Consider the following 26,497-nt stretch of genomic DNA (forward strand, 5'->3'; position numbering starts at 1 on the left):
GCAGAGCTGCTTTTGGCACTCACCCACTCTTTGAACCACTAAACTGCATGTTTGAACCTGTTCACTGCTTCACGCAGCCAGCTGAGCGTATTGATGAATGCCCTGTCTCACACTTGAAGTTCCTTATTGCATTTGCTACTTTCGAACCTCCTCTTGGAGCTACCAGCATGATCATTGCTAATCTTCATCGTGAGTCAACCAGACCCTGGGGGATCCATCGAACTGTGACCTTCAAATTCTGCACCACAGCTGCTCAACTTAAATTGTGCATTAAGTCACCAGCCTGTTCAATATTGAACCGACTGTCAAACCGACCTTAGTGACCTCACAAGCTTCACTTCTTCAAGCATCACCTTCAAACCACACAAGCTCCTGTTCGACCTCTTCTAAACACGCTCTCTGTTTAGAACAATGTAACTGCTGTACCCTACCTGCTGAACTGCATGCTTGATCTTGTTTGCCACTCCACTGCATTAGCTGAGCACGTTGGTGCCTCGAATACAACCTCTTTATTGCATCTGCCACCATCGAACTGCAGCTCACCACAGCAGCATATTTCATGGCGATCATCCTCACCAGTCGAACTAACCCTGGTGGATCATGGAGCCCCCGCATGAAACTGATAGAAGCAGAATGCATCGCCAGCATCTTCAACATCAAATCAACCTTGGTCCTCAAAATTTACTTCCCCTTGAGCCCTTCATTGAACCAGTCCACTAGAACAACACATCCAGTCACCAGCATCTTTGCAGTCAAACCTAATTTGAACCAACCCTGGTTGACCTCACAATCCACTGTTCTTCAAGCAATGCCCTCAAAATGCAACAAGCTCCTGTTTGAACTGTGCTAGACACCATTCCCCATCTAAAACAATTTGAATGCTGCACTCAAACCTCGTAGAACCGCACAAACAGCACCAAGAAGCCTGAATCGATGCATTTGAACCATCAATAACTGCATAATTATTGCAATTACTGACTGCTAACTGCCCCTTGGTCCATCTTTGGTGCCTAGTGACTGGCGAGGTCACCTGTAATCCCATTTTGTGCAAGAATATATCCTTTCACAAACATTGTTGGTTTTTACTTGCCTTACACCCTTGATTCATGGCCCAGAGCGCTACATATTTCTATCTGTACATATTATGTTTTCTGTACTCAAGAGAGTGTTTTTTATAGTGTTTTTCTATTTATTTAGGTTTGCAGATAGTGTGTTTCATTAAAGTATATATATTTTTATATGCTCTGCTTGGACATGCCCTTTGGACTGTTGTACTCTTGCCGTTTTGGTTGCTAGTGAATAACATTCATACCCCTCTTGATAGTATAGTCTCCCCGTGGCCCACGTTACCACAAAAGCAAAGGAGGCATGTCTCTTAACTGTGCCTTTTTTACCTTTATGATTGGGATCACTCTTGGTTTGTAGCAGATGAGGGCAAAGTAGGCCCTTTAGCTTCTACTCACCCTTTTACTCCTGGAGGGCGGAAGTCATTTTGTCACAAACACACATTAATTTAGAAAATGAATTACTTGAGAGGATTTGTAATACCTTCTTTCATAGGTCGCTTAGCCATGGAACGTTTGAAGCACATTGTGCCTCTTTTGCAATTTTAAGCTTAACATTTTAACCAGTTTTGTTATTATATGTGAAATTATGCTACTGCATTGCAGTGTGTTAATATTGCATAAACATCATATACTATTTCTAGGAGCACGGTGCACTTTATGATAACTTGTTTTAATCATGATGGATATTTACTTCTATGGAATTCTCTGCTAAAATAAGAATTCTGATGATGATGATGATGATGACTGGACTTGGATACCCATGGACTAGTGGCATCTGCCTTTCTTCTAGAATATGTATCTTGCCTGTATTAATATTATCATTAATATTGTTATTATTATTTATTATTATTACTTTTATTTCATTAAAGAGATATATTGTTCTAACATCTAACTTCAACTGGACAATGTTCTTTAGTTACTTTAGTTAACTTGTCTTATATATCTGTTGCAAACACTTAAACCCTTCAGTAGACCTTGTGCCACAATTACTCATCCAGAGCTACCCCATGTGTACCAATGAAGCTAATCAGCTCTGTCTAATCTCAGCATACATAGTTCCCAGCCTCTGGTCCACTAGTACTTACTTAAAAGTCTTGTATTCTTTATCTTTGGGATCAAGATCTGAAGATAAGACTGACATCAGATAATATCCCACTTCAAAATTGGAGAAAAAATGATAACAGGAGAGAGACTGAGAGGAAAAAAGGTTGAAACTCAGTAAGACAAAGGTCAGAGGCACATACATGAGGGGGACAGGGAGTAAGATGAGAGAGGAAGGCAGGAAGTCAACTTTTGGTATAGTGATAAATGTGTTGGAATTCAGCAGTTCAAATGAAAAAAATTAAGAGGTGAAGTGCACAACTAAGTGCAGTCTCTAACAGTCTGGCTCAAACCCTGTCTCGTGAGGACTTACATTGTGTTGTTATCTTTTGCATGGGTTTAGAGCTCCGTTTGTAGTCTGGAGGCCAAGGAAATACCTGGAGTCCTTTTTTAGTCTTTGCAGCCTGGGACCGAGCGTTGATAGTAAGAGGAGGCTATCCAAAAGAAAAAAAAACATGTGTTGCGCAAAGAGAGCAATCGAAGTGCACAGCCAAGTGCAATCTCTGGAAGTCTGACTCAAACCCTGTTCATGTGAGGACTTACATTGTGCTGTTATCTTTCGTGTGTGCTTAGTGCTCCGTTTGTGGTCTTGAAGCCACAGGGCTACCTGGAGTCCTTTTTTAGTTTTGGCAGCCCAGGACCGAGCCTCGAGAGGAATAGGAGGCTCTCTATAAAAAAAACCTGTGCTGCCCGAAGAACGTGGAAAGTGCACAGCCAAGTACAGTCTCTGGCAGTCTATGGACTCAATGACAAGGTAAGTCTGTGCATCTTTATTCTGCTCTAAGTACATCATTGAGTCTGCCCCCATTCTTGTGACTGATTCTTTGGTTGCAAAGTATGGATTAAAACATAAGCAGACAACTTCTTTAGTTACACCCTCAGCAGCCTCGTATGCATCAACACTCATTCGTAATAGCTCCCGTTGTGCCGCAGTTCTGCCATCTGCCTCGCTCTCGTCTACCCTGTGCAAATGGCCCCTTTCTCTGTCTTTGCTAAAAATCTGAACAAAACCACAGATTGTTTTTTATCCCAAAGGCGCTCCAGTATTGGACATTTCCCATGTTCCAGGCGTATCTGCATCTCCTCAGAGGGGTACATTTAGGGCTCGGGTTGTGGCCTTGGATGGCTCATTGACGAACACACCTGTGCTTTTTGGTACTATTGATGTTAACAATCTTGTTAGCTCTTACTCTGAGGTTTCCCAAGTTAAGGGCACCTCTCTTGTTGAGCCTTCTGCTACTTGTACAAAGTCTGCTAAGGTGGAGCAAATTCAGGGGCTGTCAGCCACCACATCTTTTATTATGTCCAATGACTTCCATTTGGCTTTTGGAATACCCAATCACATTTCCTTGCCACTAGTTCAGCAATCATCGGTCCCTGCCTCGACACTAAGGGCTGGTTCTGTTATGGCGCTGAATTATGTGTTAAACTCTCTTGTTGACTCTCCAAATCCTACCAAACACCCCCTCCAAACCCGACCCAAACACACCCCTTCAACCCGTATACAAACATACTCAGTAGAGCACCCAGTCAGTGCCTTTGTCACTTTTGGGCCCTCTTGGCCATGGGGCTCTTGCCAGACTCCTGTGTGGTCCGTAGTCTCTGTGACTGGTGTCTTTGGCAGCCTTGCTGGGAGCCCTCAGTGGTGGTCATGACTAATTATTTTCCACCTAAAATTGCCTCTATACAGCAAAACCTCCTGGCTCATGTAGATGACTTGCTATTCATTGATAAAACTCCAATAGGCCTTCAAAGAGATCTGAATGCACTTGAAGCATACTGTTGATGTAACAATCTGGTCATTAATAAGCATAAGAAGAACATTCTTAAAATAAGCCAGCAAATGATCACCATTCATTTGGAAAATTAGTGTGTTTAGGGTGGACATTATTAAGGAATTTGTATACCTGGGGTTTCAAGTTTCTTGTCTTGTAAACAAAACATGTTTAGGATGTACAAAAATTGTAAGGCAAAAAGCTGTTTTTTTTCAGTCAAATGATAAGGCTTGATCGCAAATATGGACATTTTACCATCATGCCCTTAATCCATTGTATAGATTGAATGTAACACCGGCCCTGCTCGATGGCACAGAGTTCCTCTCTCTGAAATTCTCTTTCTGGGTCCGTAGTGAGGGTCTGATTTGGAGGAAGGTTTTGGCCCTTTCGAAATTTGCACCCGGTGGTCATTATTCAATTTGAATTGGGACTCCTGTCTCTGACATCCTGGATACTTTATCAAAAAATGTGAGACTGCCCGCTAATTTCCTCTTTCCAATTTTTGAAAAATCTTTATCGCAAGGGAACTCTGCGATTCTCTCAGATTGGGCATTGATCTGTGAGTACACACTTGGAGAGGTTAATATGACTAGACATTGCTTAATAAAAGATCCTTTGAGTAGAAGTTAAGTGGTGTGGGGTGGCAACTGGTCCTTGAAGTGTTATTTAATTTCAACCTCTAAAATGTTTAGGAACCTGCACTTGGAAGAAATGAAGAGTAAGATACGTCCACTTTATTGAATAAAATGTCATTCCAAGTTCATCAGATCTAATGATATGAGATAAACAATGAACCTACATCCAATCTATGAGAGCGTTGGATGTAGACTAAAGGTGGATTCCCATTTACGTACCTGCAGATCTTGTCATAACTTGCGAAATATTGAAAGCCTGGAACATTGGTTTTTACAATGCTGATATTGTCTATGATTTTGGGCCTCATTACAAGATTGGCGGTAACCTGTCGGTGCTAACGGCGGGTTGCCACCAACCCCGTAACACTGATTCCGCGGCCTGATGTCCCAGTGCCACTGGGATATCACAAGTGGCATTGGAATTGGGAACCTAAAGCACCGGCACCATTGCCAAAGGTGGCGGTGCTTGAGTGAGAGACATGCCAGTAGGGGCCTGAATTCCTGCCAGGAGATCCACGACCCCTAAGAGCGGACTCAGAGTTTGCCGGTCCGGAAAGGATGCTAATACATTGCTAACCGCACCCTGATTCCCGGACCGGGGAACTTGTAATGAGGCCCATTGCCTCTCAGAAGTCTTTACGTTTCCGGTACTGCATATTGTTTTTCAGATCTCTTAAATAATTGCTGAAGTACATTTTGATGGGGCTGCTTTGAAAATTATATAATCATATGTTTTTCTATTTTTAAATTGCTTTTAAGACTTTTATATCTCATGCATGAAATGAAACTTGTTAGGATGTGGAGTATTTTATGTAGTATTGTTTGTATTTGCTAAATGTTTTATGTTGTGTTAAATGTATTTTGTTTTCCACTTTGTTTTTGTCTTTTTAAGTGAAAAGTTTATATGGTAAATACGAACACACTAATACAAAACACAAGTAAGATGCAGTGGTGATTTATGAGTAATCCCGGATAAAATAATGCGAGGGAGTCAGACACTGGGACAGGAACCTCTCATAGGACCTCAGAAGTGAAACGTTACGAAGGAGTACATAAATCATAGAGGGCTACAATCACATGGGACAGAGAGAGAGAGTGTAAAAGAAAAGGAAAAACAAACAAAGAGACTTCAATGTACAGAGATGGCAGACAAAGAGAGGTGACTCAAGAGCACATAGGAGAGGGAGATCCAGGGATGTAATTTTACCAAAATGCCAGGGGTAGCGAAAGTGACATCACACGAGCCTTGACCTCTGATGACCTCTGATGACATCACAGAATGAGATGTAATTTGCCCCTTTCATGACATTTCACTCCTTGAAAAACAGGCAGTGACATCACACAGCATTGCTCTCAGTACACTAAGAAAAATATGATTATGATATCAAAGTGATACAACATACATTTTGCCCATGGGGGAAAGGGCGCTTGTGTTTGGTGGCTCGCTCCCACCTTGCTGCAAGTTCCAGAAATCCTCCAGTGAAGCTGCCTGTCACCACACCCCCTCTAACTCAAATCTCCCGGCCTACCCCTGCAGGGTGAGGCCCGTGGGGGAAAGGGCACAGGTATTTGGCCGCCCGCTCCCGCCGTTGCTGGAAGTTCCAGGAGCCCCCCAGTGAAGCTGTCTGTGCCCACTCCCCCTCCAACTCAAATCTCCCAGCCTACCCCCATATGGTTAAGCCTGCGGAGTAAAGAGCGCAGGTGTTTGGTGTCCCACTCCCACCGCTGAAGGAAGTTCCAGGAGCCCTGCAGTGAAGCTGCCTGGCCCTCTACAACTCAAATCTCCCAGCCTCCCCGGGCAAGGTGAAGCAAGCGGGGGAAAGGGCAAAGGTGCTTGGTGTCCTGGCAGGGTATTTGGCGCCCTGAACATACAACCAAAGCTACAGTGGCCCTGAGGATGTATTTCTCTTTTGATGCAGTGAACTGCAGGATAACTGGGAGAGTGGTGGAGAGTAGCTTGCATGGCAATGACCGGAGACTGTCTTTCAACGCTTGAGGAGGTGAGGTCAGCTGGCAAGCAGGGGTGGGTAGCATAATGCTAGAAACACTGTGGAAATACTGTGGCAGCAACAAACCTAGGCTGCAGGGGGGCAACCTTACTCAGACATCACAATGACTTCCATGCCTTCATTTATGCCCCCATTCTCAACCAAAAGGAAAATCCTAACACTTAAGAGTAAATATCTACCTCCCCCAAATAGGAGCGATAATGGCCGCCCGATAATGGACACCCACCCACCCTTGGTCAGCCAATACAACAAAACTATGCTGTCAGCCATTGAAAAAATTGCTCTGCTAAAACACAAAGAAGTCAAACCTCCAGCTCATAGCAATCCATGGTTCACCCCTGAACTTAAAGCTTTGCGTGCCCTAAAAACATCAGCTGAAAACAAATGGATTAATTCACCAACTCAAGAAAATAAAAGCCAATTCCAAACCTTAGCTAACAACTATAAACATTAAATCATTAAATCCAAAAGAGAAGTCTTCAACCAGAGAATATCAAATGCCCAATCCAATTCTAGAGAGTTATTTACTATTCTCCATGAATTGGAGTCGCCAGCACCCACCCCAGACAATACGATTAAAGATGAACTATGGTGTTCTAATATTTAGAATGCCCTTGCTGACAAAATCTCACTTTTACAACAAAAAATAGAACTAAAAAAATCTAAAATCAAACCCAATCTAACCCCTTTGACCAGTCATACCCCATCGGGTATTGTTAAGGTAACAAAATTCACATTCTCCCCACTTACTACCACAGATACAATCAACATCATCAAAAGCCTAAAGCCTTCTAGATGTAAAGGCGATACATGCCTGCAACCCTGGTAAAAGACTGCGCTGCTGGACTTGCACACTTTGTTACTAGCCTTATTAACAATTCATTCACATCCAATACAGTCCCAAATGATCTCAAATCAGCTTGGGTTCTACCCTTGCTAAAAAAACACAGTAGATCCTAATATTCCCACCTATTTTCACCCTATTAACACAGTTCCTTTTTACTTAAAATATCTGATCGCGCAGCTTTTCTGCAGATCCAAAAATACTTGGACGACAATCATCTTCTAGGTCTAAGACAATCTTGCCAGGGCATGGCACTGAAACGGCCTTGCTCGATTTGAAAATGCAAATGGACCATTATAAATACAAAGTAGAGTTGTGTATCATTTTGGTGCTTGATTTCTCGGCAGTGTTTGATTTAGTCAACCATGACATCCTTTGCCAACACCTGGAGACTTCTGCCCAATTCTCCCCAAAGTCTATCAAATGGATCAAATCATTTTTGTCTAACCGGACTATGAGGGTCTTCTCAGACACTGCAGCAGCCCACCCTGTCCTGGTGACTTGCGGTGTACCGCAGACTTGTGTGTATCACCCACACTCTACAACGCATTCCCCAAGCTCTTGTTTGACAAACTTGACAACATGGGTATCACGTATGCAAATTAGATACCCAAATACTTAAACGAATCTCAGGATGTTATGTTACAAACTCAATCTAAACAAAATATACCTTACTATCCAAGCCTGGATGGACCTTAATGAATTGTGCCTCAGTGACGATAAGACTGAGTTTAAACATCATTGGAAACAAAAAGAAACTCAGCAATCTCCCCCAGCTCTACAAATCTTTCATCAGTAATGGCGATACCATACCGGTGGCCAACAAAATAAAAACCCTTGGGGTCTACATTGACTCTTCCCTCACATTAAACAGACAGGTCAATGCTGTTGTCTCCTCAGCAGCCTACACGGCCAAATTGATGAGAGCTGGTCGCCCCTTTCTTACCACAGAAAACACTATCACCTTGGCTAGGGCATTGATACAGTCTAGGATTGACTATTGTAATCCCCCCTTTGCCGGAACCAGCATTAGAAATATCCAAAATTGCAACAGTACAAAATAACACTATAAAAGCTGCATTAAACATCCCAAGACACAACCATATCTCGACCACCAGAAGAAACATCCACTGGCTCCTTCCATGACAGGATCAAATTTAAAATGCTGGCGATCACGCACAAATGTATAGCAAAAAAGGTGCCTCAATACCTCAGTGACCTCATCTGCAAAGTCAACTTCAATAGACCAACCCGCTCTGCCTACACTAACATGCTCATCACCCCTAGGGTCAGAAGACAAAAAGCGGGGGATCTAGCTCCCAAATTGTGGAATGCCCTCCCACACCAATTGAGAAATGATAACTACTTTTGGTCATTCAGAAAAAATCTAAAAACCTTACTCTTCAGATCTGACGTCCAGCACTGGCCACCCAGCTCTCTAGACTAGTGTATGAAAGATTGAGGAAATGTAACAATATGTACATTTGTAAAAATGTGTGAATTTTGTACAGAAACTGATGTAAATCTACTGTTTAAGATGTAACATGCAACCTAACGCCTATGTCATCTAAGATCTGTAAATCTGTAACAATATCCTTAGGTTTCTAACAGCGCCTAGCTGCCTATGGGCTTTGTACGCTTTACAAATGAATAAACAAATAGATAAATGGACAAGCCAAACATCAACTCATACCCACTTGGGGAGGCACTTAGGGGGCATTCCGACAATGGCGGTAGGGGGTTAACGGCACCGGTAAGGATGCCGGTGCCGTTAACTCCCTACCACCCTATTACGAAGTCCCTTGGCGGGTCCCTCTAAGGGTGGCTGGTTTTACCAGCCGCCCTTAGCGGGAGCCGCTAAGGGACCAGGGAGCAAATAACGGGCCTGCTATTAACAGGCCCGTTATTTGCTCCCTCCCCATTCCCATTGAGCCCTATGAGGGCTCAAATGGGAATGGGGATTGTTTTTTTTTAAAGGGGACTTACCGGGGCCTCCTAGGTTGGAAGGACCCAGTAAGTCCCCATTCAAGGAACCCGGACCGATTTTGGTGGCAGCCATGGTGCTAATAGCACCATGGCTACCTCCAAACTCGGAATGACCCCCTTAGTCTCATAAGCGAAATCCACATGTTATTAGGATCTACGAATTTCCCCAAAGCCATGGAGTATGCATCCAAGGCTAATAAGATCAATTCAGGTCCCAGTGAATTATCGATAACGTCTACAGCCACGCACACTGGGGCAGGAAGGATGGAAATGATTTATTGACCGGGGCAGAAAACCAGAAACCCCCCTGGCTCCCGTCAGATCATGTGTCAGATCATGTGTACCCACGGGCATGGGAACCCAATGCTATATCCTAGCAAATATAAAAGTAAACTCTTCATTTAAAAATAACACCACCGCCACTCCCCAGCCAGACCCTCAGCCAGTCCCCACTGATCAACTTTGAAACTAGTGGTACCCAATTCCCAGAGTCTGCAGCAACAAGCTTGGGGGAAGATGTTAGCATACTGATGGCAGTCAGTAAGAACCAAAGTACGCTGACTAGAATAGAATACAACAAACCCAATGCCCTTTTGGGGGTGGGGGTGAAGGGGGATTCCTGCAAAAAGACTGACATGCGGCCAGAGACAATGTCGGTTCACAGTCTGGTTTTAACGTCCCTCACTTCACCAATGCCTGTGTCGTCCCTCCTTATTTTGGCCCAACAACAGTCTACCTCACTTACCAGGACAGGGTGGATGACCCAGGGGCCCATGCTTTCAAATGTATCTTAGTCTTGCTCGAACTGGCCTCCATACAAAATGTACTTCTACTACTGGATCAACAGGGGAAAAGAGGAACTGAGGGTGCCGGGGGGGTTCCAACTATTCAGGAGGGCATAAGGGGGGACCCAAATGCTGTGCCAAACATCCTGTTGCCAGCACCAGCCTCCAATACTGCATTGTGTTCCTTAACAGTAAATCCTGACCCTGTTAGACCAAGGCGCTCAGCAGGCATAATGAAAGCCTGAAAACTGGAAGTCCCCTGATGAATACAATGCATCTGGCTGATATAGCATTAAGGGGGCATAACCACACCACAGGCATACAAAAGTCCACTCCTCACCCACACGCATAGCATCTTGTTACCAGGTTTGCTACTAGGGTTGAAGGTAGCCCTAGGTCTGATGGCCCAATGAGAAAGTCAAAGAGAAAGACAGCTAGTGGAGCAGATCATGGGCCAATGAATGGTACAGCCAGCTGTAATAAGGCAATAGTCCCAGGAAGGTGAGGGTCAATCTAGTTACATAGGGTTCCCAAACTGCCCTCTAACTGCCACAAACCCATGGAGGCCATTGTAAATAAGTGTACCCTCTGGATTTGGGCTATCCGGGGCTGTTTATTCATAACAAGCTAACACATATTAATGTGTACCAGGTTGTCCTATCAGGGGGAAAGCAGCCATGACTTAGTCCAAATTGACTTCAGGGAGCCAAGCAAGGGAAGAAGTGTGTTGGGCTTTATCAGGAGATGTCACCCCTCAGTGAACACCACAAACGAACTCAGAGCCTACCCCGAGGGGTCCATGGATGCCCATGCCTCAACTAGTCAGTGCTGGCCCGTGCTTACGGGCGCAAACACAGTCCCTTTAGGGAAAGGCCAGTGGGCAAATTCTGTTGGGTCAAATCAGAGTGGAAAGTGGGGAGATAGTTGGCTTGGATCACTGGGGTGAAGGAGAGACCAAAGGAGGGGTGCTCTGCCTGGGTCTTAAACAGGTTACAATGGCACGGTATATGATTCATTTAAGGAATGTGTAATTTATTATTGTTTTCGATTTGTATGTGTCATGCTGTACTTTTACAGCCTTATGGCTGTAATGCAATTATGATGACATACATTTCATCACCACATGTAGCATTAATATCAGTGTTTATAGTCCCATATTACCAAATTAATGATGTGAATGTAAGCGGACGTACAACACAATAACCTGGACCATTGTACATCATTCGGACTAAACTGTAAACATAAAGAGCATCTCGAAGAGGCAAAACCCCAAAGCACAGACATCCAGTGGCTGCCAAGTGTCTGGCAACAGACTGAAATAGCATCTGACCAACACATGTCCGACCAGAAAAACGATGATCCCGGATGAATGATTTGAAACCTTCCAGTCATCATCTTTCTGTTTGCTTAACCCACAGTTTTTTTTTTTCTTAGATGGGAGATAGAGGGGAAGGATGTGTTGAAGTTCACAGTAATTGAGTATTTTTTAATTTTTTCATGTAAACAGCAGCAGCTCCATGACATCACCCCTAGAAAAGGCCCATTTTATTATTTTCGTGGGTCCTTTGTATCTTGCTTAATGCAGCCTGCTCCAACTTCTGAACACTGGAACAGGAACGGAACACAGGCAGACCCCTCTCATCACAGGCCCAGTGGCTCACTGGATGCGCGAAGCAGGCAACGAGAAACACTGAAGAGATTTGTGTTCATGCTGTGCTGTCACTGAGTACTGCAGGCTGCTCTTACCCATTCCCTGCTAGCTACACCTAGCCCCCATGCCCTTCCTGTTACTAAAGTACTGGGTATGAGCTGCACAGACAGCTCTGCCTCTGAACCTGACCATTCAGCATTCTTCACTAATGGATTGCCAACCTGTTCGTGATGACGGCTTCATGGTTTTCTTCAGCTAACAAGATCTAGATTCCAGTTGAAAAAAGCTGTGATACATTGAGCTGCATTTACAAAAGCCTGTTTCAGGTGCAACACAGATATCTGCTCTTGGCATTGCCTCTTTGTCCAGTGGCCCAAGGGTTGCAAGGACAGGTCTAGGGGTAGCAGAGGGGAAGCCAGAAGTAGCAGCTGCTACCGTTGGCAACCCCCAAATGACGTCCCTGAGGAAGAAACAAATCCTCTCTCTGTATGCTCACCCCTGTGCTTTTGCCTTTCAATGAGCCAATTTACATTTATGCCAGATTTGTAAAGTACGTTGTTCACAAGATAGTTGTGATCAAATTTGCAGCCAAGTCACAAATCTCTGCGTGATGCTGCCTGTTACTGACTGCATCCGCTTTGCTCAGTTTAATTGTGTCCCTGCTGCACTTTTCCCTAAGCACTTGGCACAAACAAAAAAAAAAAAGATCTGCACACAATGCCCGGGAACTTCAAAAAGAAATGTATCAACAATGCAGCAAAGCCATCTGTTGTGTACGTATTACACAAAAGGCGCATGCGCGGCTTGCGAGCCGGCGCATGCGCAGTTAATAATAAAGGCGGCGCCCGGCAGTTGGAGCCGGAGCGCCGGAACGAGCAGACGCCTCCGTGTCTGTTCTTGCGCGGCGTCTCTGCGCGGCAGCCGCATACACCGGAGGGGCCCTCCCGACACCACGGGCCCTCCGACCATCACACTGGCGACGAGGACGAGCCACGGCCCACTCCCGTGCCCGGCCACGAAACGTCAGTTAAGTCCGCCGCGTCTTATACTGACGACGCACCGGCGGCCATTTTGTTTTTCCTTTGATCCGCTCGCCGTCACGCGCGGCGACCGTGGTTGCGGCCCAACAGGGTGCTCGTGCGCCACTCGCCGACGGCGCCAGGAAAAAAAAAAAAATCAATCACGAACAATTTTTGGAACCCCCACAGTCTTGCTGGTGCCAGGCTGTGGCAAGCAAGAAGAAAGAAGGGGATTTCGCTCCCACCACTACCACAAGGCCACATCTAGCACCTGTGAGTACCTAGCAGGAAGAAATGGGTGACGGCGCAGACGATGAGGGCGCCGCAGCCCCAGTTCCCCGCAGAGCCCGCAGCTCCCTAGCCCCCATGCCGGAGTTCGATGCCACTGGGCCCCCTTCCAAGCTAGGACCGAAGTGGCTGCTGTGGGTCAAAAGACTGGACATGTTCTTCAGGGCAGCAGGGGTTGACGACGATGATGAAAAGATTGCGACCATGATCTATTCAGCAGGCGCAGAAGTCCACAAGATCTATGACTCCCTGACCATCCCCGTGGTCAATTACGACGCCGTCAAGCAGGCACTCAAAGACCACTTCTTACCCATGGCCAATGTGGACTTTGATAGGTTCGTCATGGGCGCTGAGAAGCAGTTAGACGATGAACCCCTAGACAAATTCTGCGCCCGCCTGAGACACCTGGCGTCCTCTTGCAGATGGGCCGACGAAGAGGAGATGGTCCGCAACCAACTGCTACAAGGGTGCAGCTCCGGTAAACTTCGGAGGCAGGTGTTGAGGGAGCCTGGCCTAACCCTCCAGCAAATTCTAGACCTGGGCAGAGCACACGAACTAGCAGAGGCCAGAGGCGCGAAAATGGACGCTGCCTCGCGACCAGGACACAATGAAGATGCATTTGCAGTAGGGCGGTCGTCTGCGAACAGGCCAAGATGGACGCCGAGAAAGTCTGACACCGCGTCCACCCCAAGCACCGCACCATCGTGCTCGAACTGTGGGTATGACCTCCCCCACAGCGGTGACTGCCCGGCCAGGTCAAGAACATGCGCCCGATGCGGCGTACCAGGCCACTTTGCCAGGACGTGCCGTGCAGCTGCCCCTGTCACAACAACGAGAGGACCAGAGAGAGCGGGGCGAAGCAGTTCCCGCAGAGTGAGAGGCATCTCCTCCATTGATCAAGGCCTGCAAGACCTGGATCTCGCAGAAGAAGAAGAGGAGGAAGAGGAAGAAGTCTTCTTCATCTCCAGCATCGCGAGATGTCCCAGCACGAAACGCCAGCCCAAGTGCACCGTCGACATCAAGGGCATTCCCACCCCCATCCTCATTGACACCGGGGCCTCAGTCTGCGTGCTAGCCACCAAACACTACGTAGCCCTGCCAGGCCCACCAGAACTGGCGACGTCAACAGCGAGGATATATGCATTCGGTGGTGACACCCCCTTACCCATCCAAGGTGCATTCATCGCCCCAGTATCGCACGGACAAAACTCCATCAAGGCAAGATTCTTCGTCACCGACGTCAGCCCCCACTCACTACTGAGTTGCGCTGCGTCAGAAGCGCTTGACATCGTGCATTTCACTTTCGGGGAATACCATGCAGATCTAAAAGGCATGTTACACAAGTTCGCGAGCCTCTTCAAGGGCATTGGCAAACTGAACGCTGACCCCATTCGATTGCACATCGACAAATCCGTAAGGCCGACAGCCCTCAAACACCGCCGAATTCCATTTCACCTGAGAGCACAAGTAGAGGCGGAATTGCAGCAGCTAATGGACCGAGACATCATCGAACGGGTAGAAGGGCCCACCCCGTGGGTTTCACCCATCGTAGTGGCCCCGAAGCCGAAACAACCAGGGGCTGTGCGCATCTGCGTGGACATGAGGCTACCTAATGCGGCCATCAAAAGAGAACGCCACCTCACGCCCACCCTGGACGACATCGTCGGCGAACTCCAAGGCGCCAAAGTCTTCTCCAAACTAGACCTCAGATCAGGCTACCATCAACTGGAACTGCACCCCGAGTCGAGGTACATCACCACGTTCACGACGCACGAAGGGCTGTACCAATACAAGAGACTCAACTTCGGGATCTCATCCGCAGCTGAGGTCTTCCAGAACGCAATAAGAGGAGCGTTGTCTGGCTTGAGGGGTGTCATTAACATGTCCGACGACATTCTGGTCTTCGCCAGATCTGAGAGCGAACACCTTAAAAGACTAGAACGCACGTTTGAAAGACTCCAGGCAGTGGGTCTTACACTTCACCAAGAAAAGTGCGAATTCCTGAAAGATCGGCTGGAATTCTTCGGTTTCACCTTCCATGCGAACGGCATTTCACCTGATCCCGGCAAAGTAAAAGACATTAGAGATGCGCCTCCTCCCACTTCCCCTGCGGAAATTCGGAGCTTCCTGGGGATGGTCAACTACTGCGGCAGATTCATCAAAGACTTGGCCTCCCTGTCAGAACCATTGAGGGCACTCACCAGGAATGACGTACCGTGGCAATGGACAGCGGCAGAACAAAGATCATTCAACGCCATCAAAGAGGCCCTGTCAGAGCAGGAGACGATGGCCTACTTCCACCCCAGCCGAGAATCAGAGATCGTCGTTGACGCCAGCCCAGTTGGTCTAGGGGCAGTCCTCATGCAGGCCGACGAACTGGGGGCAATGAGACCCATTGCCTACGCTAGCAAGGCCCTCACTGACACGCAAAGGCGCTACTCGCAAATCGAGAGAGAAGCCCTCGCCATCCTGTGGGGATGCAAACACTTCAGGATATACATCCTCGGCAAACCCGTCGTTGTGGTCACCGACCATAAGCCCCTGATTCCAATTCTGTCAGGCACCTCTTCAAAGCCGCCTCCCCGGATCGAAAGGTGGATGCTATCGCTCATCAAATACAGCGTCAAGCTGGTGTACCGCCCAGGCACCCACAACCCCGCAGACTACCTGTCCCGCCACCCCGGCACGAGGGACGCCCAGAATCCAGTCGAGGTGTCTGATGCAGGGGACGCTGTGCATCTCGTCGTTGAATCAGCCCTGCCTGTGGCCCTGTCGAGGGAGAACATTGCGGAAGACTCAAATTCGGACGAGGCGTTCCTGCGAGTGAAAAGGGCGGTTGCGACAGGGGAATGGCGAGAAGTCCTCCTGAACAACGCCAGAAGACACCCAGAAACGCAGAGAGACCTGCAACTGCTGTGGAAGGCTCGACACGAACTCTCAGTGTCCACGGACGGCCTACTACTGCGGGGAGACCAGATCGTGATCCCCAGATCCCTGGTCACAAGAGTTCTCCAGCTAGCCCACACAGGCCATCAAGGCATGGCCAAGATGAAGGCGCGCCTGAGGCTGAAAGTCTGGTTCCCCGACCTAGAACACCGAGTGACCGAGTTCGTGAAGGCATGCATACCTTGCCAAGCTGCGAGTCCGGCAGAAAAGAGCCCGCCCATCCAAGCCATGCCACGGAGCGACGTGCCGTGGGGTACCGTCCACGCAGACTTCGGTTCGACCGGCAGAGGCCTACACTTCGTAGTGGTGACCGACCAGTGGTCAAGGTACCCCGAGGTGGAGCTCGTAGAATCCACCGCCAGCGATCACACCATCCTGGCCATGGACAAAATTTTCGCCACCCACGGCTTCCCGCTCGAGATCTGCTCCGACAACGGCGCTCCTTTCCAAGGACAGCGTTTCGCCAGATACTGCGCTGAACGAGGCATCAAACACCGCAAAGTGACCCCACTGTGGCCAAGAGCCAATGGAGAGGTTGAACGGTTCATGCGGACTCTCAACAAAATTTTTCGCATCTCCGTCAATGGAGGGGAAGACCTGCGCCATAATCTGATCGAATTCCTCCGTGAGTACAGGTCCACCCCACATCAGTCCACCGGAATCGCGCCCGCCGAAGCCCTATTCAAGCGCATACCAAGAGGGCTGATACCGGAAGCAGGAGAGCGACGTCCGGGGGTGATTGATGATACACAAGTGGCAGCGGACAGGGCAGCGAGGAACGAGAAGGAAACAACGAGGCGGAGGCTGCCGGAAAAAGAGATAGCGGTAGGAGATACTGTCCTGGTCCGAAACCGGAAGCCAGAAGGGAAACTCTCAATGACATATGAGACACACCCGATGGGTGTCACCCACGTCAAGGGATCCATGGTCACAGCGGCGAACGCGCGTGGGACAGTGACCAGAAACGCGTCCTTCTTCAAACGCATAGGACCAGCAACCTCTAGAGAGGAACCGGACCCTGGTCGGAGGCAAGCAGCAGATGCACCACCGGAGGACGTTGACACGCCCGGAGACCCTGCGGAACCAGAGAGTGTCGAAATGGGACCGCCCAGGTACCCCCGCAGAGAGGGGCGCCGCCCTCCACAAAGATTCCAAGACTTTATCATGGACTCGGAGACCTGAGCAACAAAAGTCCGTTAAGTATATAATGTTTAGGCCACGTTGGCCCCATGTTTAATGTTTTGTCGTTTGAGGGGGAAAAGGAGGGATGTTGTGTACGTATTACACAAAAGGCGCATGCGCGGCTTGCGAGCCGGCGCATGCGCAGTTAATAATAAAGGCGGCGCCCGGCAGTTGGAGCCGGAGCGCCGGAACGAGCAGACGCCTCCGTGTCTGTTCTTGCGCGGCGTCTCTGCGCGGCAGCCGCATACACCGGAGGGGCCCTCCCGACACCACCATCACACCATCTTGCATTTTCCCTCTCTCCAAAATATCCTAACCCACTCTTGTTTTTCAAACTGGCAAGAGTGCCAGAAGACCATGTAAATAGAAACGGGCCGCTGTATGAATCCCAATAAGATAACAAAACAGTCTGCATGCTTTGGCAAGGATGAAAAGAAGGGTCTAAATGGAGACTGAAAGAAAAGGGTGGAGCTGGGCAAAGGGAAAAAGAGAGGGTAGAAAAGATGTGGGGCAAAGAAGGAGAAAGAGAGTGAGGTGAAGAGCAAACAGAGAGGAACACAAATAGTGTGATACGAACAGGGAGGTGCGACACAGCAGAGGTGGCCATCCAAAGAAAGAAAAACATGCAAGTTCAAACGGGGAGAGCATACATTTGAGATTTGTAGAGAGACAAAAGCGAAATGGTAAGAGGAAGAATTGCAGAAACAAAAACGATACAAGTGTAGTCCAGAAAGAAAAGCACAAAGAAAGGGCAAAGAGGCAATGGGAATTATCTTTCTCAGCACATTTCTTGTGTCCACCAGGGGCAGTATTGCAGAAGCTTTACACGGTGGCCAAAGCTTGTAGCACACATTCTCCTGTGCAAAGGAATGCTTTGTATCCTATGGAAGGCAAGCATATGCAACTTGCAAACAATGCAAAATGGGGCCACGCTTTCACAATACTGGCCTAGATTGGTGAGTGCTTGTGCTTCTTTTTTAACCAAAGCAGTTGCCCTGTGTATAAAGGTCAAGGATGCCCAAATTCTCTGTACGTGCTCCTTAGATCCTCACATTTTGCTTCTAGGTTATGGATCCTAATGACCTAAGTATCCATCCTGTATGGACCACCATACCAGCTGTAGCCAAGCCTATGACTCTCACACTGTTTCCCTTGGCGACTGCCATGCTTACTGTATGCAGTTTACTGTATGCAGCTCTTAGCACCCATCATCAAACCCAACACAAAATGCATTATCCTAGGAGACCTTAACATAGGTTTTAATGATGCTCTAGATCCTAAAGCTACATCCCTTCACTCAGCACTCCAAGACATGAATTTCCTCCAATTGGTTAATGTACCCACTCACATCAAGAGCATCAAGAGCAGAACCCTTGACTGGATCCTCTCACTTAACACCAATCTTACCATAGACTATATTACCCCACTTCTGTTTAGAATTCACTTTCAAGAGTGATGAGCCCTGCCCGCCTAAGGCCAAAGTAATGGAAACCTACGAAACCAGAAATCCCCGGAAGCTCACTGTAGAGAACTTCGCCCCTACCCTCAATAAAATGTTGGAAGCAAACCTAGTCATCAGCAATAATCCAAGTGTCATTGCCGAATACTACCACAAATGCCTCACCCATACTATTGATGAAGTAGCACCCATCACAACTAAAACACAACGCACTAACAAAAAGACCAATTTTTGGTTCAACGAAGAACTAGTCTCTCTCAGAAGGACAAAACGCTCTCTTGAACACACCTATAACAAACATCCCACCCTCGACTCTGCTAAAGCCTTCAACGATGCTAACAAAATATATAAAACAGCCATCATCTCCCATAATGCTAATGCCTACAACTCCTGTATCAGTAACGCAGCATCAGACTCTAAGGAACTCTTCTCTATCCTCAGAGAATTAGAAAACCCCATACCCACTGCAACTTCTGCCAATTCCAGTAAAGAATGGTGCACTGCCATACAAGACGCCCTTGCCTCCAAAATTGCTCTGCTACAAAAGAAAATGACTTCCAAAAGATTGCTATTAGCTAAAAAAGCTGATAAAAAAGCATTTACCCCCAATCCCATCATCACTCCTAATGACAAATCAAACTCACTATTCCACTTCGCCACAGTCACTCCAGAACTAGTGTTTGATACCATCTTCAAGTGAAAAGCCTCCAATTGTAAAGAGGACAGCGTCCCAGCTAAACTAGTCCAAGCTTGTGCTGCCACTCTTTCTCCTACTATCACTAACTTTGTCACCTCCTCTTTCAACACTAATGCAGTCCCAGTCAGTATCAAAGAAGCTTGGGTCACCCCACTTCTCAAAAAACCTACGCTGGTCCCCTAAATACCGACCAATTACCGCCCAATAACTACAGTCTCATTCTTACTCAAACTCATCGACAAGATAGCATACACGCAAATTCAAACACATCTTGAACAGCACCAACTCCTCAGAACAAGACAATCAGGCTTTAGACCTAATCACAGTACGGAAACGGCTCTCCTGGACCTCAAAATCCAGATGGATGCTATCAGAGATTCAGGGAAACTTTGCATACTCCTATTGCTAGATCTCTCCACTGCATTCGACCTCGTCGACCATAACAAAAACTATGCTTGTCACTAGCCAAGGATTTCAATTTCTCCAATGATGCTACATTGTGGGTTAAATTCTTCCTAGCAGATCGCACCTCCAGAGTCACCATAGGCAAAGAAGCGGCAGATCATATACCAGTCCCCATCGGAGTACCCCAAGGCTCTTGCCTTTCTCCCACCCTATACAATGCCTACACAAAGCTCCTCTTTTCAGCCTTAGGCGACATGGGTGTCATCTACACAAACTTTGCAGATGACACCCAGATCCTCATGCCCATCTCAGGCAACTACGACCAGGACACGGTGACCATTAACAATATATATGCCTTCATCCAAAACTTGATGGCACTGAACAGTTTCTGTCTTACGATGAGAAGACTGAAGTTCTCATCGTGGAATCCCCCCTCAAAATAGCTGCCCTCCACCCAAACTACTCCTCTATCAATATTGACGGTACCCGTATCCCAGTACTAAAGCAAGTGAAAACACTTGGTGTAACCTAGACGCTAATCTCACCATGACCAAACACATTAACGCGCTATCCTCATCCACAGCGTTTACTTCCAAACGTATCGCTCTAAGTTGACAATTTCTGACCCCTTCCAATTGCCTCACCTTGGACAGGGCCCTGGTGTTATGTAAATTGGATTACTGCAACGTACTATTGCTAAGAACTTCCATCTCCAACTTTACTAAATTGCAGCTCATGCAAAACAAAGTCCTAACAGCAGCATTGGGAATAAAAAAGTTCAATCACATCACATTACTAAGACTAGGAAGGATGCCCACTGGCTACCCATCAAAGCTAGAATTATCTTTAAAAAACTCTGCATCACTCATCAAAAAAGAGCCCCCATCTACCTTAATAATGACCTACAGAAAAAAGAATCCACCAAAACACTGAGATCTAATGACAATCTACTCTTATTGCCTCCTTGTTACAAAAATACCAAAGTGGAGTGCAGCAGCTTCCCTGTGTTAGCAACTAAACACTGGAACACCCTCCCCCTCTTCATCAAAAAAGAGACTTCTCTCCTGGCTTTAAGAAGAAGCTAAAAACGTGGGTATTTAACCAGTTTTAGCAGATCATCCTGATAAACCACACTAGTACCTGATTATCGTCTGAACCTGTATAAAATGTCTATGAATGTATTGCATGATTTACCTGTTTCTTAACCTCTGTACACTGTATAAATATATTTTCAATGCTAAAGCTGTCTGTAAACCACGCCGGGATACTCCAGGTTCTGGGCGTGTAACAAATAAATAAAATAAAAAATAAAATAAATGTGCCAGGCCATGTATACTCAGTCACTTTGTATCCAGACAAGAAATGTGAGAAACGCTTTAGTACCTTGGAACATATCAAGATTAAGGCCATCATCATGCCACTCAGATGGACTAGGACCACACTGAGTATGTGAGTTTAAATGGCCAGGAACAGTCTGCATGTGCGTAATGAAAGCTCACTCATTTATTTTCAAAGGGGAAGACTCCAAAGCCTGTAGCTAGAATAAGTAAGATGGTGGCATGGGAAATATATGAGCCATCATCTGCAGTCACTGAATTTCCATCTGCATTACAGCCTAATACTTAGCATAATCATCAACAATAATTGCACTGTGAGCAATTTAACAAGCCTTGCTTGTTACATGCATGAGAGAAGCAGTACTGGCTGTGCCATCAAGGGCATGGATCTGCTTCCAACCAGTCCTAGTGAGTAGGTCTCTTGAACCTAATTTTTCTACAAGATAAGAGAAAGAGAATTAAAATAGCACCATTTCATCTGACTATTATTAAAATATAGACTTGCAGCCCCAGAAATTCACAACTTTCCTTATGTGTTCAATTAGGTTATGGACATGCTTGGGACACTTTATTCAATTAAATGCACAAGTACCTCTATATAGAGTCCAATGCAGCCTTCATTGCCAGCTGCACATAACCCAAGTTGAATAGCCACTAGTATGGCCTCATTAAGAAACAGCGGTGGTACACATTTTTCCCCGCCTCATGCACCTCTTTTGGTGCGATGAAGAGGTCCTGGGACATAATATGTTCTGGCTTTTGCTCCTCGAGACGTCATCAAAGGCAAGCAGCCAAGATAGATAATGAAAGAGTGAGAGAAAGACAGGGAAATGAATATAGAGCAGAATAGAGAGACCTTGAGGGACCAAATGGACAGTGAGAGGAATCAAAAGAAGGGCATTTGAGAAGAGGCAAAGACAAAGCTCTCAAAGGTACATATTTCTTTTACTTATGTATGACGTCAGCTGGGAACGTTTACACTTTGAAGGCAAGTCCCTGAACGCTCACACCAGAGAGAATACAACACTAGGGAAGAAAGGCCAAAATCAATCTTGTAAGGAAAACACATTTTTAATCTCACACGCAGATGAGAGCAACAGCAAAGAAGTCTGCTGCCAAGAACCTTCTGCCAAAAAGTAGTACAAGTAGAATCTTATAAAGCATAACATTGTTATACATGATGCAACACATAGAGTAGCATCCAGCGCGGCTTGTTGTTGTGGCCTATACAGGATCCGACCTGCCCCATAAGGGATGCCAGGCCATTGGTTCCAGCCCAGTCTGTCCGTCTTCCATCATGTGGGTGCTGCAGTGATCATCTTCTTCTCATGTTGAAGGTCAGAAAACAAATTAATTATACTCCTACCATACAACTTTTATCACTTATCACTCATACTTTGCACTTGGCAGGCCTTAAGACGGGCATAAAGGAGGTTCTGGGGCACACCAACCTTCACACACACATTTCACTCACTCCCCTCCATCCCATGTTGCTCCAAGGTCTCCACCCTCGTGTTGAACTATAATTTATCCCTTCCAGCACATCAAAATACAAATCACAAGATTGTCGCTTCAACGATGTGCCCTGTCTGTCCTCTTTGAACATCTCAGGACGAGTTAATTTGGGATCGGTGGTCAAAGGGTACCTGGTGCCATGGGATCTAGAGGTCTCAGGTTTTAATCAGTTGTATGTGCTATAACTTGTGGCCGCCTGGGGATGGGTCAGGTCAGGCTTTGGCCAGTGTGAGATAACATGCACACCAGGCACCGGTCTGTGATCATGGCCTTTTAGGGCACATACCTCTCAAACATCTGTAATGCTAATGCGAAATCCGAGATAAAATAACATGGCGCCGGTGCGCAGCCATCTTGGACTCTCATCTCCCATCACCGTAATGAAAGCTTATGATTTTCATGGGCTCAGCAGAGTAAAATGTGCATCCTGGCAGTGAAGGCAAAGCATAGTCACATAAATATTGTTGCTGAGTAGACTTACTGTGGAGAATAGTTATTGTATTGTCCGTTGAAGGACGAGCCAGAGAGGGAATCAGAGCACTCCACAGACGCAGTGATAAGTGGTCCTGGGCAGGGACATCTTTTAGGGGTCACCAGAGGTCGCAAAATTGACCTCTGAGGTCTCCCTTGCGACCTCTGTGGTTTCCCATGCGACCGCTAAAAAAAAAATGTTTTGTTTTTTATTTCTTATTTTTTGGACTGCAAGCTCCTGGGCTGTGGCCAGCTCCGTGTGGCACGTTTCTTCTGGAGTGGCTGGCTTTCTTGTTCAGGCCCCTTAAAAAAATAAGAAAAATAAGAACAGGAGTGCCACAATTCTAACACTTTCAGCACTGACCCTAAATAAAAAAGAATAGGAATACCAAATAATGTGTCTTTCTGGAATTCTATACAATAATTGCTAGACTCATTAAAGGTTTATTTCAGGCACACTTCAGGGGGTGAGTCACTGATTCAGCCTGTTCTTAAACGCTTGAACTCAGCCTTTCATTCTTCTGAGGTCGATAAATTAGTACCAACACAGGTAAGGTGGTATTGGGTGTATATTTTTTCTATATAAGGCGCTTAAGCATAAGTGCTATATTATAACACATCATTATCATTTGGTCATGGATGTCTGCTTGCATTCACAGTAATTTGGTAATATGGGCCTATAAACACTGTTCTTAACGATACATATGGCGATCCATTCTTGTATGAAATGTACATCACATTATAGTGATATCGTAACCATATTTTTCATAGTGTACAATGCTATGTGATGCCACCTTGTGCTTTGTCAACAGATGAAAGGTTGTGTTCCATCGATTCCCGCAATATCACTTCGGGTTGGGGTCAAATGACATCACTTCCTGTGATGTCATCAGGGGGTTAAGGGTCGTGTGATATCACTTCCGCTACCCCTGGCATTTTGGGGAAATGACGTCCCTGGTCCTGGGAGAATGCGAGGAGAGGGAAGCTGGGTTTTTCCACTTCTGGCTGTTTTTCCCACTCTTTGCTCCCTTTCACTTGTGATCTGCTCTTCGGCCGAGGGCAGGTATAACTGAGATGGGCGGGGACATGCCCCTATAAAGAGAAGAGGTTTTCTCTCTGTGCAAGGCAGTTAGAATCTGGACCACCGGGTGATGCAGACCCACTGGGAGGCAGAACGCTCTGCTCCAGACCCCGTTATTATGCCTGATTCCTTTACCTACCTGCTTTGGGACTAAGCAGTGTCGTAGTGGCCAAGATGAAGGTGTCTTCTGCAACATTGATAACAGTGATGCTCTCTTTTTCTATGTTTCGATATAATTGACTATATGTTTATTTTGTGCATGATGTACCCATATATAAGGAGTGAATAAAGGGCCTATAACATGTGATTTTTGCCTGTCAGAGTCCAATACTTTTTTTGCCCGGGGCAGAGGAAAGGTAAGTCTAAGGTTTACCTCACGTGGCCAAGCAAAAGCAAAACAACATCTTTGCAACACTGTTAGAACAATGAATAGGAGTTGTGATGGTTGAGGGTGTGGGCTGTCCTAATGGGAGCTCGGGTATGACTGGGGATTTGTCTTGTCTAGCGATTTGGGCCTAGTGCATGCAATTCCGCATTTGCTGCACAGGCCTTCCCTTCTGCCTATGTTTACTAATATCTACGCAAAATAGCAATGCTGCTCGCACCTCATGCTGTACTATGTGGATAGACTATGATTGGTTATATTGAAGTGGGGTCCTGTTAAACTAGGAGGTGGTCCTCTCAACACCATCTCCATAGAGGATGGGGAGGATATCTTATTTACAGCCACCCTGTAGGAAATCAGTTTTTACTTCAATATTTTTTGTTTCACAAGGTGCTTTTGGAACCCCAATTGGTACCGTCATTCTTGCGCTACTAGGTGTCACATTTACACAACTTCGAAAGGCCAGCTGACAGGTGCAAAAAATAACAAGGATATACACAATGATGGGCATTCACGATTGCTCCGAGCCACAACGAGGCCTAACTGAATGCCATAGTGAACCAATCATTGTCCTCTACACCCCCCTCCTTCTTCATGCAAACTCTCAGGCCATCGGCAGCTGCGATGATGTGGGAAGATGATGCGTTCTGCACATCCTCTGGAGGCATGAATGTGCACTGAGTAACGTTATATGAGCCGAAGGAGACCACTTTTTTTGTTAGTGGCTTGTGAGATGTGGTCTATAATACACAAACACAAAAAGGGGTGTCCCAGAAACAAGCTACCTATTGATGTCACACGTCTGGGCTGGAGATTTAAACTGACATGAGGCAACTGTAAGTAAACATCTTGTGTGAAAAACATATGTCACAAGATATATGCGGAAGCTGGTATTACAAAAATATGTATTCAATTTGTCACAAGCCCCTATGGGGAATGTGACACATTCCCCATAGGGGCTTCTCTGCAGAATAACAGATAAATGCTTATTTTTGGAAGTCACATTGTTCTACTAACACCACTTGAAACTAGTAATGGGCCTGATTGAATTTTGACATTCTGCTAACAGATACATATGAATGCCTTTGAATACAGTTTTTAATTCTCTGCTGTTAATTGTTGTTAAATATTGTCCTTTTAATATTTGGACCTCTTGTCCTTGTTTTTTTAGCATGTACTAGAAATTTTAAAATTGAATATATATTTTTGTAATACCAGCTTCCACATATATCTTGTGACATATGTTTTTCACACAAGATGTTTACTTATAGTTGCCTCATGTCAGTTTAAATCTCCAGCCCAGACGTGTGACATCAATAGGTAGCTTGTTTCTGGGACACCGCTCTTTGGGCATGAATGTGCAGCAGGAATCACCAAACGTTTTGCAAACCCCACCTTCCATTGCTGTTAACATGTCCAACACATATCAGTTTTGCATCGTCATAATCTCAAAGCATGCAACTCAACCTTGATCACATTTAACCCATTCTCTGTATCATTTGCGAGCTGGACCAGCTGCCATCTCACGATCAGCAACCATTCGGCATTTGCTGTGGCCTGCACTCCCGGTAAATGTAAAGATGCAAAAAAGGATTTCACTGAGCTGAAGAGCCTGGGTTCTTCTGGTTTTTGAGCTAGCAATGTGGGGTCTTTGGATATGTAATTTGATATTTTCATCCTTTGTGGTTATTGGAACTGTCATTTTCCTGGCAGGATATGGAGCTCTTGTGTGGGCAACAGACCCTTATCTTCATTTTCGACTGTGGGGAGACTAGTTGGTCCCTCGGAAGGCAATGCTCCCACCTTCAGGTGTTCTTCTGGGATCACTAATAGTGCTGAGTGCAATGTGGCCAGCGAAC

This window comes from Ambystoma mexicanum, chromosome 7q (assembly GCF_040938575.1).
Source record: "Ambystoma mexicanum isolate Mex_15411 chromosome 7q, UKY_AmexF1_1, whole genome shotgun sequence".
Lineage (NCBI taxonomy): Eukaryota > Metazoa > Chordata > Amphibia > Caudata > Ambystomatidae > Ambystoma > Ambystoma mexicanum.